This window comes from Panthera onca, chromosome A1 (genome assembly GCF_046562875.1).
Source record: "Panthera onca isolate mPanOnc1 chromosome A1, mPanOnc1 haplotype 2, whole genome shotgun sequence".
Classification (NCBI taxonomy): Eukaryota; Metazoa; Chordata; class Mammalia; order Carnivora; family Felidae; genus Panthera; species Panthera onca.
In genome coordinates this window covers 114,023,591-114,042,873 of record NC_138339.1, presented here as the reverse complement: position 1 = coordinate 114,042,873, position 19,283 = coordinate 114,023,591, and the positions used below count along the sequence as shown (strand labels likewise).

Genomic DNA, 19,283 nt, shown 5'->3' with positions numbered 1-19,283 from the left:
TGTTTCAGATTCTGTGTCTCCCTCTCTCTCTGACCCTCCCCCATTAATGCTCTGTCTCTCTCTGTCTCAAAAATAAATAAACTTTAAAAAAAAAAATTAAAAAAAAAAAAAAAGAAAAAAAAAGAAAGTGGTCCAGGTTGATTTTTCTGCATGTCAGTGTCCAGTTCTCCCAGCACCACTTGCTGAAGAGACTGTCTTTATTCCATTGGATATTCTTTCCTGCTTTGTCAAAGATTAGTTGCCCATACGTTTGTGGGTCCATTTCTGGGTTCTCTATTCTATTCCATTGATCTGAGTATTTGTTCTTGTGCCATATCTATTTTTTTAGGTCAGTTCTACATGGGGCTTGGACTTACGACCTTGAGACAAGAGTCACATGCTATAACGACTGAGCCACGTGCCCCATAAAAGGCAATTATAAGAAATTTAAACAGGGGCACCTGGCTGGCTCAGTTGGTAGAGCAAGCAGCTCTTGATAGGGGGTCATGAATTCAAGCCCCATGTTGAGTGTACAGATTACTTACAAAGAAAAGAAAAAACAACCAGACCCCAAAGGAAACTCAGTCTCCCAAGCTCATCTGAATAGCTTTTCTTGACTTTTATCTATTTCCTCCTTCCATGACTAGATTTTTCTGCTAATCTATGGGTTACTAATGCCCCTGCAACTCTAACCCAGTGTGACCTTCCAGGCTAAGCCCACAGCAACATTTCTCTGAATGCCCTGAATATCATGGTTCATAGCCAGAGAGAATCAGACTGCCTCAACTTAGCTGAGTCAAGGGGTGCAAACATGTCTGTTCATGTCCTCTACCTTAGCTAGATCTGTAGATGGAAACAGACTCTCTTTGAAGGAGCTGTGGGAAAGCTAGACTATATGTTGAGTGTCAGTTCTTGAATTTTCACTCTTCACAAATATTCACATCTAAGAAAGAGTGATCACTAGGGTGTCTGGCTGGTTCAGTAGTAGAGCATGCAACTCCTGATTTTAAGGTCTTGAGTTCAAGCTGTATGTTGGGTGTAGAGCTTACTTAAAACCAATTAATTAATGAATTAATTAATTTAAAAAGAGTGAAAAAATAAAAAAAGAGTGATCAAGTTCTATCAGTTCTACCTGTCTAATATTTCACAAATCTAACCACTTCTCTTCATTTCCTTCTCTCATTTAAGTCACCCTTTTCTAGATCTTTCCAATGTGTCCCTACATTCACTCTCTTTCTTCTCATCAGTCCTCTATGCTGCAGCCAGAGTGACCTTTTTAAAGTACCAATTTGAGGGGTGCCTGGGTGGCTCAGTCAGTCAGGCATCTGACTTTGGCTCAGATCATAATCTCACAGTTTGTGGGTTCAATCCCTGTGTTGGGCTCTATGCTGATAGCTCGGAGCCTGGAGCCTGCTTTGGATTCTGTGTCTTCCTCTCTCTCTGTGCCTTCCCTGCTCATGCTCTGTTTCTATTTCTCAAAAATGAATAAACGTTAAAAAAATTAAAAAAATAAAGTACCAATTTTATAATGTCACTTTTTTACTTAAATCTTTTCATAGGATATGTCAAGACTGACATCTGACTTGTAGATATCTATATATCAGTTCAAACTTAATATGACCATCTTAGTTTCCCAGGGCTTCTGTACAAAATTACCACTAATTTGAAGGGCCTCTGGGAAGATGGTGGGGGCAGGCATGGCTGCTCTGGGCTCTTGGGTACCTCATCAGAGGTGGGGCAGAGAGGCTGTCTTCTTAGGCTTCCACCATGGCCTCAGCGCGTTACTTGCAAGGAAGTCGGAGTGGACGCCACGGTGGGTCCCAGCTTGCAGACCAAAGTCATCAGTCTCTTTTCTTAGTCAACCAGACCTTCCAAACTTGGCTTATAAGAAGCTAAAAGGCAAAAGTCTGGGAATTATCTTCATCCCTGGCTATATTTCTAACATGAATGGTACAAAAGCTTTGGTGATTGGAGAGTTTTGCAAATCTCTAGGTCATGCCTATATAAGGTTTGGTTCATCAGGAGTTGGAAATTCGGATGGTAACTTACAAGAATGCACAGTGGAAAAATGGAGAAAAGATGTTCTTTCTGTAATTGATGACTTAGCTGAAGGACCACAGATACTTGTTGGATCTAGCCTTGGTCAATGGCTAATGCTTCATGCTGCAATTGCAAGGCCACAAAAGGTCATTGCTTTTGTTGGTATAGCTACAGCTGTAGATGACCTAGTGACACAGTTTAATCAGCTCCCTGTTGAGGTGAAAAAGGAAATAGAGATGAAAGGTGTGTGGACCATGCCATCAAAATACAGTGAAAAAGGAGTTTTTGACATTCAGTACGGTTTCATTAAAGAAGCTGAACACCACTGCTTGTTACATAGCCCTATTCCTGTGAACTGCCCTATACGATTGCTCCACGGCATGAAAGATGACATCATACCTTGGCATACATCCATACAGGTTGCCGACCGAGTAGTCAGCAAAGATGTAGATGTCATCCTCCGAAAACACAGTGATCACAGAATGAAGGAATAATCGGACATTCAACTTCTTGTTTACACTATTACACTAAGCTTTCAACTGTAGTTAACTAGAATCACATTTTTAGTTGGTGTATCAACTAATGGATCCAGAAAATTGGAAGAAGGACAACAAATGAAAGACCCTGATACTTGGGTTTTTTCCTCTTATCTCTCTATTTTGTAAATATAACATGAGTATTTATTTAATGATGTATAATATAAGTGATACAAATTGTGACGAAAGTATAAGCTGCCATCTGGAAAATTTTCTTCCTTCAATCCTTGATTTCTTTTAATTGAAGTAGAGTTGACACAGTGTTATAATAGTTTCAGGGATACAACATAGTGGTTGGACAGCTCTATATGTTATGCTATGCTTACCACAGATGTAGCTGCCACCTGTCACCATGCAGCACTATTAGAGTGCCACCGACTATTCCCTCTGCTGTACCTTTTGTCCCGTGACCTACTCATTCTGTACCTGGAAACCTGTGTCTCCCAGTCCCTTTCACCTATTTTTGCCCATCCCCCCACCCTCTCCCCTCTGACAGCCACCAGTTTGTTCTCTGAATTTATGGGTCTGTTTCTGCTTTGTTTGTTGTTTGTTTTGCTTTTTAGGTTCCACATATAAGTGCAATAATACCGTATTGTCTTTCTTACTTATTTGTCTTACTTACTTACTTACTTACTTGTCTAACTTACTTCACTTGACCTAGTACCCTCTAGGTCTATCCATGTTGCGTGTTGATTTTTTTTTTTTTATTAAAAAATTTCCTACTTTTTCATTCGAGATAATTTATTTGCTAAATGCTTATGTTAACCAGGGAAGCTCTTAATTGTGTTCTCTTCTACTTAGAATTGTTAATAAAGCTTGAATTTTTTGTCCTTTGTTTGTCATCGGTCATATATGGAAATTTGTAAAATTGCTTCTGATTTTAAAATGCTATCCACAAAATACAGGACAATGTTTACTGAAGTAAATCTTAAATGATTGGAAAAAATGTCTGAGGCATAAATAAAGTTCAAAACATCAGAATATGACTATTAAAAAATTTACCACAAATTTGGTGGCTTAAAACAACAGAAGTTTACTTTTCACAGTTCTGGAGGCTTGAAGTTTACTTTTCACAGTTCTGGAGGCTTGAAGATGTTAGCAGGACCATGCTCCCTCTGAAATCTCTAGGGAAGAATCCTTCCTTACTTTTTTCTAGAATCTGGTGACTCCTGGCAATCTCTGACACTCCTTGGCTTGAACTGCATCACTCCAAACTTTGCCTCCATCTTCTCATGGCCTCCTTTTCATGTGTCTCTCTGAGTCCCCCCCCCCCTTCTTATAATGAAAACAGTCACAGGATTTAGAGCCTACCCTATATCCAGGATGATTCCATCTCTTAAGATCCTTAACATCTGCAAAGACCCAGCATTCTGAGATTCCAGGTTGACATGAATTCCAGGGAACTATTACTTAACTCATCACAATTGCCTACAGGCCTTTTATGATATGGTATCTACTTACCTCTCTAGCCTCATCTCTTACCACTCTCCATCTCTCATTCAAATCTTCAATCATACTAAACCCCTTGCAATTCTGGGACCACAGGATGTTCCTTCTCCCTTCTGCAAAAAGATCTTTGCATTTCCTGCCCATCTCTGTCTGGAATGTCCTTGCTATCTCCCTTTGCCTGACTCTTACATTTTTCAGATTCAGTTGCTCTAGGAAGTTTTCCTAAATCTCACCCCTCATTTCCATTTGCTCCCCTCACCCTAGATTTACCTCAATCATAGCATGTTTTGCACTATTTCATCATTTTAATTGCTGAGTCATTTCTATAGATCTCTTTCCCCATTTCTTTGCCAGCCAAGTAATCAGTAAGGGACCAAACATTTCTTGTTTTGTTTTCTTTTTAAATTTTTTTTAATGGCTATTTATTTCTGAGAGAGAGAGACAGAGAGAGAAAGAGAGAGAGACAGAGCGTGAGTGGAGGAGGGGCAGAGAGAGAGGGAGACACAGAATCCAAAGTAAGCTTCCAGGCTCTGAGACAGGCTCTGTCTGCACAGAGCCTGACACAGGGCTCAAACTCATGAACCATGAGATCTTGACCTGAGACAAAGTCAGATGGTCAACCACCTGAGCCACCCAGGTGCCCCTCTTGTTTTGTTTTCATTTGTAGTATTCTCAGAGCCTAACACAGCGCCTAATAGGCACTCTACAAATGATTATAGAATGAATCAATCAATCAATCAATGAAAAGCAGTTCACATATGGTAAGAATTTCCAGATGTTAAAATTGATATGCAATAGCATCCGTGGTGGTTTCTTTATTCATGTTTCTCCTTTAAAGAGAATATTAACTTCATCTGAGGAAACTGTGAGTACTCCATGAATACTGAATATCACATTAGGCAATATTAAATTACCCCATTTGGTTTTGGTGTTGCATGAGATGAAAACCCACTTTGAACTGACCGTAGCCATATTCATTTTGATTATCCTTAGATCAAATAATGTAAGATTCTCAATTACAGCCATAAACTTGAATGATGTAAATTATCATATGAATGGGTTTGAATTCCATATTAGTATTAACTTTAAGGAAAATTATGTAGTTTTTTTCTAAAGAGAAGAAAAGCTTCTATTGAAGTTGGAAATTGTGTATACCTGTAAGTGAAAGAACCAGAAAAATAGCCTTAAAGAAAAGAGAAAGTTAAAGTATGAAGATAGTATTGATTATCTGCAAGTAACTCACCACTCTCATTACAATAGAATTTATATTATACAGTCACCTTGAATAAAATTAGGACAGAGAAATGTTATTAGGAAGATCACATTCCCTTTTGTTAATTTTTGGAATGAAAGGCTCCCAGGATTTTTCAATATTTTCCTTTATGGTTAACAAAACATCACGGATTATGTAAGTATGTAGCAGGATCTCACACTTGTCAGAATGGCTAAAATCAACAATACAAGAAACAAGAAGTGTTGGTGAGAATGCAGAGAAAAAGGAAACCTGTGCACTGTTGTTGGGATTTCAAACTGGTGCAGCCACTCTGGAAAACTGTATGGAGTTTCCTCAAAAGGTTAAAAATAGAACTACCCTACGATCCAGCAACTGCATTACCGGGTATTTACCCAAAGCATACAAAAACACTCAAAGGGATACGTGCACCCCTAACTTTATAACAACGTTATTTACAATAGTCAAGATATAGAGGCAGCCCAAGTGTTGATTGATGGATAAAGAAGATGTGGTATATATATATACAATGGAATGTTATTCAGCCATAAAAAAGAATGAAATCTTGCCATTTGCAAAAACATGGATGGAGCCAGAGAGTATAATACTAAGCAAAGTAAGTCAGAGAAAGACAAATACCATATGATTTCACTCATATGTGGAATTTAAGAAACAAAACAAATAGAGGCACCTGGGTTGTTCAGTCAGTTCAGCGACTCTTGGTTTTGGCTCAGGTCATGATCTTGCAGTTTGTGTATTTGAGCCCCGGGTCAGGTTCTGTGCTGACAGTGCAGAGCCTGCTTGGGATTCTCTCTCCCTCTTTCTCTGCCCCTCCCCTATTCATTCTCTCTATCTCTCAAAATAAATAAACTTAAAAAATTTTTTTAAAAAGAAACAAAACAAACAAGCAAATAGGAAAAAAAAAGAGAGTGAATGAGACAAATCAAGAAACAGACTCTTAATTATAAAGAATAAACTATTCTTTACCAGAGGGGAGGGGTGGGGATGGGCAAAATAGGTGATGGGGATTAAGTAGTGCACTTGTGGTGAGCACTGGGTGACATATGGAATTGTTGAATTACTATATTGTGCACCTGAAACTAATATTACACTGTATGTTAACTAATTAGAATTAAAATAAAAACTAAAAAAAAAAAAAAAAAGTATGTAGCAGGCTAGCTGGGTTACCTGAAAGAAAAGAACTTAAAAGCTAATTGTTGTTGAAGGACATCATCAAGTAGGACATCAATGATGGAGACAGTTCCTGGAGTCCCTTGGTTCCTGTGATCCCCCAGTCATGGGGAAGCACTTGTAGCTTGTGTTTAAAGGATTTGTAAGGGCCTGCCAGAGGGGTGGCAAAGTTCTCCAGAGTAACAGCAACCCAAGTTTCCAAGGGGCATCAAGAACAGAATAACTCAAAGGTGGAGGGACTGAGCTAGCTGTGATGAGACTAAGAAAGGGGAGTTTCTGGTGACTGCCTGGTCTTCAGACTGTCCTTGGGGAACTAAGCAAAATGAAAGAGGATGACTAGTAGATAAAAAGACTACACTTTACTTCACTTATTCCCTCCCTCCTCTCTTCTTTTCTTTCTTTCTTTCTTTCTTTCTTTCTTTCTTTCTTTCTTTCTTTCTGAGGGAGAGAGTGGGTGCAGGAGAGTGGGGAGCGAGGGGCAGAGAGACAGAGAGAATCCTAGGAAAGGCAGAGAGAGAGAGAGAGAGAGAGAGAAGTGGGGCTCACGCAAAGCAGGGCTCGAGATCACCTGAAGGGGAGCTCAAGCTGATGAACCAAACTGTGAAACCATGACCAGAGCGGAAGTCAGATGCTTAACACCAGGTGTCCTTCTCGTCTCTCTTTCTATCCTCTCTCTCCCTGTTCTCTCACACACCTGCTGTCTGGCCATCTCTGGATTATTGGAAAGTAGGAAAAAAAGCAAGACAAATCCCTGTTATTCACATAACCTTTCCCTGAAGCCTATCTTTCTGTGAACAAAGGCCATGGCTGGAAAGAACTAGATACTCATTTATAACCCTCATTTCTGAAAATCTAGTCATTCATTGTTTTTTAATTCATTCATTTGTTCATCATTCATCATTCAACAAACATTTATTGAGCCTATAATGTTCTAGGTATAAAATTTATCTTCCAGATCAATTATTTTCAATCCTTTTTCTTTAAGCCATGCAAGCATTTTTTTTTTTTTTCCAGTAAAGGATCACCGATGCTCAATATGGAAAACATAAAAGCTGCACTGAGTCAATTGGGGTGAGGACACAGAACTTGCCCAATTCCTACCCTTCCTTGCCATGCAGCCCCTGAAAGATTCTGTGGAGCATAGCATACCTACACTGTCCTATAATGATCACTTTTGGAGGATGCTAGTGAACGACTGTGTTAAGTTTGAAAACTGATAAAGAGAGCAAAGAATTAATCATTACTCCTGTGCTTCCTATACATGCTGTCCCTCATAATAAGCAAATATTTGATGAACAAGTTTCTCTTTACAGGACTACCAGTAGAAAGAAGGAACAATATTGAATTCAAATATCACCATTTTGCAATCTCTAATGAATCAACAGATCAAGTCAGTGATCATCGATGGTGGCTAACATCACAAAGAACAACCAGACTTTCTGTACCACCTAATAGAAGAATGCACACCACCACTCACGAGGTTGTCTTGGAAAATAAATCCAGTGTCAATCTGGTTAATCACTAGATCTCATTTACAGAAAATTTAAAGGAGAGAGGATCATGAAGGAATTCTGTCCTCTGCTTTTCTTGAAGTTGGCACCCCACATCAATATCTTCTTCCCGACTTCAGGTGCTCCAGCACTAGCTCAGAGACCTAGATAGAACAATTGAGGTATTAAGTGGATAATTTGTTTATCTTTGAGGTACCAGACAGAAGTCTCTCTCCTCATCTTCAATTCCTCATTCTCTACCGGATCGCTCTCATGAGCATTTAAATGTGCAATTGGTTCTCAGTGAGTTCCATATCCCTAAATCAGATGTATATTGTCTGTCAGTAGCATTCGTTGTAGATCCTCTTTGAAGCCATTCTGTTGTCCCTGCTATTGTGATACTGCATTCTTCCACTGGTTGTCCAGTCTCTCTGATCAGAGCTTCTCATTCTTTTCTGCCACATAATCTTTACATGTTGGACATTTTTAAAGGCTCAGACCTGGCTTCCCTTCCTTCTCGTTCTGTTCTCTTTCTCTCTCTCTCTCTCTCTCTCTCTCTCTCTCTCTCTCTCTCTCTTCCTTCCATCTCATCATACCCCTATCTTCAATTACTCACACTTCTTTAGTGATTTATATTCTGATGACTCCCAAGTTTATATTTCTGGCCTAGGTTTCTCTGATCGCTTTAACATGTCTGCCAATTCTTTGACAATCCTTTCACCAATGATGGAGTCTAATTCCCCTTTGCTCAAACATGGCTTGGCCTTATGACTCTTAACAAATAGAATGTGTGTAGTAGAATACTCTTGTTGGCAGGGATGCTATGTGACTTCTGAGGCAAGTTAGAAGAGGTGATACAGCTTCCTCCTGGCTCTCTCTCTCAGGATGCATGGTCTAGAGCCCTGAACCACCACATAAGAATTCTCATACCCTGAAGCTGCCTGAGAGACAAAGCAGAGACCACACTGTGGTAGACAGAGATGTCTGAGGAGCTTCAGCTGTTCCAGACTCAGAGTGTTTCCCAACACAGTGTCAGGCGTGTGAGTGAAGAGTCTTCCAGGTGACACCAGTCCCAGCCATCAGTTGACTGTGACCTCATGACAGACCCAAGCCAGAACACCTCAGTCAAATCATTTCAGATTTCTGACCCGCAGAAACTGGGACAAGTAATAAATGACTATTATTGTATAAAGACACTAAGTTTTGGGGTGCTTTGGTACTTAAAAATAGATATTCAGAATACCCTCTGACTTTCACACAGACATCTCCTGAAGGAATGCCACCCCAAATATGCCACTTTGGCATATTGACTATTTTGAGCTGAAGGCACTTGAGAAGCAGCAGATGCAAGAAGGGCTCTCTGACCTCCCCTTTCCTCTCTAAAAATAGCCCATAAAATTTCCCATGAGAAAGGTGCCCTCTTCCTGTAGCAGAAATAAAAGAACATCCATATCACCAGAAATTGGGAATTGACACTGAGATGGATCTGTACAGATAAATTTACTAAAATCTTTACTTACTAAATTTATTAAAATCTTACTATAATCTTACTAAAATCTTACCTTTATCTTCTACTAATCTCTACACTCCCCACCCCCCACTGCCCCGTACATCTCCTAGTCACTTCCCCATAATTTATTGCCTCTAGCCCAAACCTCCTTTGTCTTATCATCTCTTTTCAAATGTATTATTTCTTTATCTAAAAGGTATATATATAAACTTTTTGCTCTGGGCACATCTCTGGGTCATTTTCTTGTGAAGATTTTCATACATGTAAAATTCTAATTAAACTTGTATGCTTTTCTCCTGTTAATTTGCTTTAAGTCAGTTTAATTCTCAGGCCCGGCCAGAGATCCTAAAAGAGTAGAGAAGAAATTTTTATTTCCTTCTCTCTGGCCCTATTGTTTCCCCATTTTGTCCTCTTGTTAAGTAGTTCATTACCTTCCTCCATCACCCACCTCCCATTCTTAGAAACTTAGCTTCTTGGTTGATTTTCATTTGGTACTTGGAACAGTACTTCCCTCAATCTTTTCATATTTATTATCTGCCTTGTGTTTCCTAGAATTCTTATTTGGTAGCATCCAAGGCATTTGTGCAATATTTAAAAAAAAAAAAAAAAAAGATCCCCAGGGTGTAGCCAAGGCAGACAGCCTATAACAAAGACTCTTACATATGCATATATTGGAATGAAGATCCAAGTGTTTCATGAAAATAATTATCTCTGACTGAAGTAGAAGAACCATTAAGAATCATTAAACTTTGACATGAGTTGCTGGTGAAAGCAATAATTTCCTTTCCTAGAAGACATTAAAAGAATTAGATTCACAACAATTTAGGAATCTGAGTAGTAAAGATACCGTCAGTTCTAAAGCTAGGATAAAGATCTGAATGGCCAATGACCTGTGAGGAATCTAATTTTAAAGGCTAATACAGGCTTGGATTAGATGTATTTGTACCCAGGGGTGCCTGGGTGGCTCAGTGGGTTAAGGCTCACACTCTTGATTTCAGTTCAGATAGAGACCCTGGTCGGGCTCCATGCTGAGCATGGAGCCTGCTTGGGATTGTCTCTCTCTCTCTCTCTCTCTCTCTCTCTCTCTCAATCTGTCTCTCTCTGTCTCTCCCTCTCTCTCTACCCCTTCCCCATGTGTGCACTTGTGCTCATGCTGTCTCTCCCCCCTGTCTCTCTCACTCTCTCTTAAAAAAAAAGAAAAGAAAAGAAAAGGAAAGAAAAGAAAAGAAAAGAAATATTTGCACCCAAAGCAATGTTTCTGTACACAGTTCTAACCTGATTAGTCCTACCAAGGGATAAATCATACTTTTTTTTGGACTTGATTTCTCTTGGCCTTGATCTGCAACAGGAATGGAAAGAACAGGATGAACTAAGAGAATCTTTGTCATAGTACAGGAAGGGGAGGAGCAAGAGAAGAGGGTCAGGAAGACTAGGAATGCCCAGGTCTGCCCCAAGATGGGAGGAAATGAGACAGGATGACAGAGAAGTTAAGACAGGTTGTGCCCTAGATGGATTCAAATGGAATTTCTTTGGGGCTTCCATAAACACACCTGTATCTCAGAAGGAAGAGCTGTCTGCCTTATTTTGTGAGAAATGTTGGTCATGAATGTAAATAAATAGCCCCAAGCTATTGTGTGTTAAATCGAAGAATAATTCTTTGATAAGAAAATTCAATAATGAATGTTTTGAGACAGGCAGGGGAGAAAGAGAGAGACATTCACAAAAAAAAAAAAAAAAAGAAAGAAAGAAAAAAGAAAAGAAAAGAAAAAGAGAGGGAGAGAGGAAGTAATCCTTCATAAATTCCACAAGAAAAAAATACTAATGGAGGGCCTGGCTGGCTGTGGGTAGAGCATGTGACTCTTGATCTTGAGGTTTTAAGTTCTAGCCTCACATTGGGTGGAGATTACTTTTTTTTTTTTTAATTTTTTTAATGTTTATTTATTTTCAAGAGACAGAGAGACACAGTGTGAGCAGGGGACGGGCAGAGAGAGAGGGAGAGACAGAATCTGAAGCAGGCCCCAGGCTCTGAGCTGTCAGCACAGAGCCCGACACGGGGCTCGAACTCACGAACTGTGAGATCATGACCTGAGCCAAAGTCAGACACCCAACCGACTGAGCCACCCAGGCGCCCCGAGATTACTTTTTAAAAAATTAATGAAGGGTGCCTGGGTGGCTCAATCAGTTAAGCATCTGACTCTTCATTTTGGCTCAGGTTATCATCTCATGGTTCATGAGTTAGAGCCCCACATCAGGCTCTGCACTGACAGTGTGGAGCCTGCTTAGGATTCTCTCTCCCTCCCTCTGTCTCGGTTCCTCCCCCACTGGTGCCCTCTTGCTCTCAAAATAAATAAATAAACTTAAAAAAATTAAAAATTAAAAATTAATGAAAGGAAAGACCAGGTTCCAATGTTATCTATACTGCAACATATTGGAACATGAAATAAATCAGTATCTCAGTCCCCAGAAATTTTAAGACAATGAATAACTCATCTAAGACAATGTATATTTAATAGAAAAGTCCCAAAGTGAAGCACTGCAGTAATCTAGAATGAACATGAACAGCTTCTGATGTTAGGCACATTAAGAGTGAGGTGTTTTGGGAAAACAGCTTTCTGTTTTTGACAAGTACCACATCCAAGATGACATCTGAATAATTAATATGTTTAGCCTTGATAATACATTTTCAGAAGGAATGTGTTAGTCTGGATACAAATTTTCAAATAGTGAACAGCACTTCTTACTGTCACCTCCCATTATGTGTCTTTCATCATCTATTTAGCCAGCTGTGCTGTTATGTAGGCAAAAGCAAATGTATAACAGATGCTCCTAGAACTTAAAGCATAAGGTGTTTTCAAACATGGCTAGCTACATTGGTTAGAGATGAAAGGTGTCTGCACTGGAAAACAGATTAGTTTATCCACTAAGAGTAGTAGATAATGGAATAAAATTCACCACCTGCCAGCTAGCTATGTGTTCTTGGGCTAAGTTATTTAAACTTTCCAAGCCTCAGTCTTCTCTTCTTCCAGGGATGGCTATGATAATTAAACAAGATAATTCACTTAACAACAAACACATCTGGCAAAGGGTAAATGTTCAATAGATGTTAGCAATTCATTATTTAATTCTTATTGAATCGCGTATGTGAGAGCTTTGGCGAGCAAGGAAATAGTTTGAAGAAAGCAAGTTGGTTTGATGCAGTACTGCAGCCGAGGCTGCTGCTTAGTGGCAAAAGACAAACAAAATAAAACAAAGAATACCTGTATGAGTGGTGCTCCCAAACTCTCACCTCAGCTTGAAGCAGAGAAGTTCAACTTTTATCATCTATATATTGAAGTTCTGGGTAAAATCTCAATAAAAAGCAGTGCAGCTGGGTGGCTCAGTTAGTTGAGCATCTGACTCTTGAGTTTGGCTCAGGTTATGATCTCACAGCCTGTGAGTGCAAGCCCAGCATTGGGCTCTGTGCGGACAGTGTGAAGCCTACTTGGGACTCTCTCTCTCCCTCTCTCTCTGCCCCTCCCCTGCTTGCTGTATTTCAAAATAACTAAAAATAAACTTTAAAAATTTAGTTTCAATAAAAACTAAATATTACTACTACTTAAATAATTTACAATAAGTGATAGTGGGTAGAGCCTCTGATGTCAAATCTGTACATTACATATCTATGGTGAAAGTCTTAGAAAATTAGAGATAATAGAGAACTTACATAACATGATAAATGGTATATACCAAAAATGTACAGCAGTAATATACTTAATAGTAAAATGCTGACTGATTTCCCTCTAAAATAAGAGTGAGAAAAGGATGCCTGTTTTCCATTCAATAGTGTACCACCCAGTGCAATAAAGCAAGAAAAAGAAATAAAAGGTATAAAGAAATGAAATAACAAAAATGTCATTAACTTCAAGTAATATGATTTTAAACATAAATATTCAAAATAGTCTACAGATAATTATATTTAATATGTTCATTAAAATTGATGGGTGCAAAGACAATATAGAAAACTCAATTCTATTTCTATATCCCAGCAACAAATTAGAAAATAAGTTTTTAAAAAGACACAATTTTCAATAATTTCAAAAATATCAAATACATGGTAATAAATCCAGCAAACAAAATGTTAGTGAGATAAATTTTTAAAACCTGAAATTTACAGATACAACATGTTCTTAGATTGGAAGACTCAATGTTGAAAGAATGTCAGTTCTTTCTAAATTGACTTCCAGGTCAATGTGATCTCATTAAAAATCTCAACAGAAAATTTGTGAATTGAAAAGGTGATAGTAAAATTTATATGAAATGCAAACAGCTAAGAATAATAAAAAAAAAAATTGAAGAAGCATATAAAGTATGAGGATTTGCTGTACTGAAATCAATGATTATTATAGTAACAAAGAGAGTAAGGTGTCAGTGCAAGAATAGAAAATTACAGAGTACAGAAAAGACCCATATGCATTTTGACACTTGTTTTACATTAAAGGTAGCAATGCAGAGAAGTGGAGGAAAGATGGTTTCTCCAATGTTAGGTATCCTTATAGGAAAAACAAAACTTGACCCCTACCTCTAATACAATACACAAAAATAAATTCTAGATAAACTTTGTTTCTAAATGTAAAACTTCAAACAGTAAAGTTTCTATATAGTAACTTAGTAAATCATCTTTGTAATTCTCACATTCTCCCTCTCAGATCCTATAGGGGAAATCAGCTCCAGGAGACAAAATGATCAGCTCATTTACATTAACATATAAATTCTAGGGGTTGGATGTACCATTAGAGGTCATAAGGTTCAGTTCCTCCTCATGGTGCATAAAAAGACTGGCAAGAGTTTAGCTATTAGCATTCCCAGGCCTTTCAACTCGACTATGGAGTAAGTTTCCTACTATGAAAGTTAAGTGCCAGACTGCTAAGCTGACGAGAAAATTTTAGTTCCCTGAAATATTACCCTCTGAGTTTGGGTTGTGCTTGAATTATTTCACTTTGAAGGAGATATTTTGCCTGGAGCTTTGGGCCATGTAATAGTGGAGGATCCTAAATCTTCAGAAGTTGTTCTGAGGAGGGAGAGGGATGTAGCTCATCACCTAAAGCAGGGTGACCAACCGCCTTGGTTTGCCTGGAACTGGGGGTGGTGGGGTCAGGACAGGCACTCTTGACTTGGGACTGAAATCATCTAAAGGCTCACTTACTGTATGTCTGGTCAGTGATGGTGACTACTGACTGGTAACTTAGCTGGAGTTATCAACTGAAACACCTTTACATGAACTCTCCATGTGGTTGCCAGGGAACCCTCACCACGTGACAGCTGAGTTCCGAGAACAAACATCTCAAGAGAACCAGGATGACTTGTGTCACCTTTTATGTTCTAGCCTCAGCTGTCACATAGCATCACCAGTCACCCAGATTCAAGGAGGAGGGCCCTAAATACCGCCCCTCCATGCGAGAACTCTCAAAGTACATTGTAAGATGAGTGGGTAGGATGAGAGATATTGTGGTGGCCATTTGTGGAAAATACAATATGCCACAGTCGTATACAGAATCCACTGAGACACCTGAAGGACTTGAACATACAGGTGACTGGTGTGGAGTGTGGCGGGGCAGGGAGCAAAAGAAAATCATTCTCTCAGGTGCTTCTCATTATCTTCCACATCTCATAAATCAATTTCTGTCCTGTGGGTTCTAGGTTTTTAAATATGAGCTGGATTTCCATGAAATTATGATAAAGAATGAAAGCAATGTGGCTGGAAAGGACATCTGTTCACAGTTCAGGTGTGCTTTACAACTTTGGTGATATTATATGAATGCAGAGTGGGGACTGGTCACCTGATTTGGTCAGAAGACTGTCATTTTAGGGTTATAAATTCTGTCTCCTTCTACTGTTACCTCCATTGTTTCATCTTACGATGTTGGTCAAGTCACTTGTGTCTCAGGTGCCTCATTTTTGAAATAAGAGTGATAGCAATACTTCACTTATTCACTTGATAGCTGTAGGAATCAAATAAGATCAGTATAAGAAACTGCCATGGAAGCATAACATTTATAATATTATATAAATGTGTCAAGTTTAACTTGCTATCTTCAAAAAGGCTAAGTATGAAAGCAAAGACAGGAACAGCCTTGGATGGGAATGATGACCTCTCAGGCCCTATTAGATCTGTCATTAAGACCTTGAACCAAAATAATCATTTATATCTAACTTACTGAATTAAAACATTTTGACCCAATGAGGACAAAATAACAATTAGATGATAACACTGTGTTTAATGCATTACTACAGTAAATCTGTAGATCAAGTAAGGTCCAACTATACCCATTATTTTTGGAAAATAATAGGGAAGAGCATAGTTTCATTTTTATAGATACAGAGCTTAACAAACTTTTAAACTTATTGTATTTAACCAATGTTCCACTCTGCTGAATTTCATGATGCAGAAAATGGACCATATTGTAGAAAAGGCTATTGGGAAACCCAAAATTGAAAAGTAATGATCACAAGCCACTATGGAAAGTGGTTGTAAAGAATTGAATGAAAAATGAGTAACACTAAAAAGAAGTTAAATCTCTCAACTTAATAATGAGTCTAGTAAAGAAGTCACAGACTGAAGGGGTGATAATAACCACCTCGTTGGATAATAAATTTGATTTCATTTCTGTTCCTAAGACAGCAAATTTATGAACAGCTCACAGTGGTGCAAAAAGTAATCTGAAATACACAGTAAGTTAATCAATGCTTGTTTTATGATTGCTGACCTAGGAAACTGCTGGCTGAGAAAGAGAAACACTCTGGGTCTCAGCTTCCAGTAGAGCCTCTCAGGCCTTCTCATCTGGTTTTTCTTCTTGGGTTGTCTCAATCCCTCTCAAAGTTCCAAACGGTCACCTTTACATGGGTGTGTGCTCTTCTACCACTAACTTCACTCTCTGGGCTCCAAGCTCATGTTACTAATGGCCTACTTATTATAGGGCAAAAAACTGTCCCATTTTGCTTAGGAATGAGATTTCCAGGATGCAGACTTTCAGGGCTCTAACTGGGCAGGGCCCAGCCACACTGGAACAGGATACAACTTACTATTAAATAACTCTCCTTGGTCACTCCTGAGGGAACTTACACTCAACATATCCAAAAGTTATTGACCATCTTCCCCTTCAATGCAGTTCCTCACAGTATTCTCTCCAGCAATGCTTGGCACTCTGTCTGCGCTGACTACCATGTTAGAAACCTTGAAGTGATCACAGACCTATCCTCCTCACCTATCTCCCACACAAAATTAATCGAGTCCTCTGTGTGCATCTTTGAAAGCGATGTCTCTTTAGTTGGTTTAACTTCCTTATAATCTCCTACATAGACTATTGCAAAGGCCTCTTATAAGATAAAAATGATAGGGGCACCTGGGTGGCTCAGTCGGTTAAGCGGCCGACTTCAGATCAGGTCATGATCTCGCGTCTGTGAGTTTGAGCCCCAAGTCAGGCTCTGTGCTGACAGCTCAGGGCCTGCAGCCTGTTTTGGATTCTGTGTCTTCCTCTCTCTCTGACCCTCCCCCGTTTATGCTCTGTCTCTCTCTGTCTCAAAAATAAATAAACGTTTAAAAAATAATAAAATAAAATAAAACAAAATAAAATAAAATAAAAATGATAATTAAATATGCACTATCTGACATGCCTCATTACTTATATTATTTGGGCTCTGTATTCATGTTTCTTTATTAATAAAAAATATTAATATAAAGACTGAGAAAATGTTTCAGAGTAATGGGACATGATAGAATCTTAGATTAGGGGAGAAAGTTCCCATAAAGGATGATATTGGGACAATTGATGAAAACTGAATATGGACTATAAGTTGATAATAGTATTTTATCAATATTAAACTTCATGAGTTAAGTCATCACTCAGTACGTATGTATCTGAATGTCTTTGTTCTTTGTTTTTAAGTTTTATGTATTTATTTGTTTGTTTGTTTATTTATTTAGAGAGTGAGAGAGAGTACAAGCAGTGGAGGGGCAGAGAGAGAAGGAGACAGAGAATCCCAAGCAGGCTCCACACTGTCAGAACAAAGCCCAAAACAGGGCTCAAACTCACAAACTGTGAGATTGTGGGATGCTTAACCAACTGAGCCACCCAGGCCAGGCGACCCTGAATGTCTTTGTTTTTAAGATTTACATGCTGTTGGAGTGATAGGCCATGATCTTGGCAATTTTCATATTTTCAGGAAAATATTTTAAAAAATAAAAAAAAAAGAAGGGGATAAAATAAAAAATAAAGAAGATATCTTAGATGTGTGTAAGGTATCTTAGGTGTGTGTAAGCACTTGGCAACATTGTTGAAACAAAACATTAACTAATCGCTGGTGGGCCCACATCAGGCAATGTGTTCAGAAGTCTCATTCATAGCAAATACAATGAAAATCTTGGGTCTAGTGTGACATCAGCGTAAGCTGTAAAGCCAAAGACTTTCCAGAAGCCCTTTCTGGTCTAAACAGATGTTAAGGGGATTTGCTAAGTAAGTGCTTACCAAAGTAAAGCTTGGAAGGAGTCTAATAAGACAAAACCAACAAATATTGCTTATTGCAATTCAGCCTTCCACTTTCTATTGCAACCACTGTCTTGCAATCCAGCCTTCTACTTACTGAATTTTTTGCGTCTCTGACATTAAAAAGTGAAGTCTTGGGGTTCCTGGGTGGCTCAGTCAGTTAAGCATCCAACTCTTGATCTTGGCTCCAGTCATGATCTCACAGTCATGAGACCCAGCCCCACATCAGGCTCTGTGCTGGGCATGGAATCTGCTTGAGATTCTCTCTCCTTCTCCCTGTGCTCCTCCCTCACTTGCACTCTCCTGCTCTCTCGCTCTCTCTCTCTCTCTCTCTCTTTCAAAAAAAAAAAAAAAGTGAAGTCTTGAAAGGATTCATCTATAATATAGGGTCAACTGACTGTATGTCTTAAGGAAACCAGATCAGACTTGACCTTGCTGATAATTTCCCCATTGAGTCATGAACCAGTGACTGGAGAAGATCAGGTAATAGGCAGTGAGGTCAGCCCATGAGAAGAGCAACTGTTTTGTGAATCTGAGGCCTCCAACAGCTTCCCGCAAGAAAGTCACCTCCCAAAGTGTGGGTTGGGAATGACAATGTGTTGCCCGAAGATGGCATCTGAGTTTTAAAGCCAGGATGGTATTCTCCAAAACCCAGATTCTTAGACTAATTGTTCTGCTGCCACCTGAACCTGGTCTTGTACTTCTGCCCTACATCCAACCTCTATGCCTACTATTTCTCCAAACATGGTTAATTTTCAACTCTATCTAAATCATCGGCCCAACATTTAACCCATACTGCCCTCATATGTCTCCATATCTTTGCTCGTGTGTTGCTTCTACTCAGATGACCCCTAAGCTTTGCACAGTGGCAGTATCATAGCCAATGAGGTTTATCCGAGGCCTGATTATGGCTAATTGAAAACTTTTCCCTACTCAAAGGACCCTTACCCACTAGGCATGCAAGAAATCTCACCTTGCTTCAAAAGTTTATAACAAATGTTTGCTTTTTAAAATCTTTAGTGAAATATTTTCTAATTCCTCCAAGCAGAGGTTGGCTTTCTCACCTATGACTTTATACATATTTCTATTATAATTTTTATTTTTAATTTTGTTTTATTGTTACTTTCTATGTCTGCCTCCCTTGGTAACTCCTTCAAGGCCCAAACTGGGTCATTGTTTTCTTTCCATATGGCCACCTTTTCAATTTCTCTCCAGTAGGCATCTTTAACACCTCATAGTTTTGTCCTTATGCCATACCAACCTTCCAGTGTCCTGCTGACACTCAACACTCACACCAATCATTTTTGTTATTGTCATTGTTCCCTCCCTATCCAGGTT

General features: G+C 39.0%; 1 long non-coding RNA gene and 2 pseudogenes across 2 annotated transcripts in view; 2 read left to right on the top strand and 1 right to left on the bottom strand.

Annotated features, from left to right (window-relative positions):
- Positions 1 to 19,283, bottom strand: part of LOC132681371 (uncharacterized) — a 122,443-nt gene that overhangs the window by 63,812 nt on the left and 39,348 nt on the right. Inside the window, exon 3 of one of the 2 annotated variants that reach the window (XR_013556721.1) lies at positions 15,243 to 15,404. This is a non-coding gene — a long non-coding RNA (uncharacterized LOC132681371). The remainder of the gene's footprint in view (positions 1 to 15,242; positions 15,405 to 19,283) is intronic. The other variant, XR_013556720.1, reaches the window with a different exon arrangement.
- LOC132681369 (palmitoyl-protein thioesterase ABHD10, mitochondrial pseudogene) lies at positions 1,603 to 2,726 on the top strand (annotated as a pseudogene).
- LOC132682483 (U4 spliceosomal RNA) lies at positions 18,800 to 18,882 on the top strand (annotated as a pseudogene).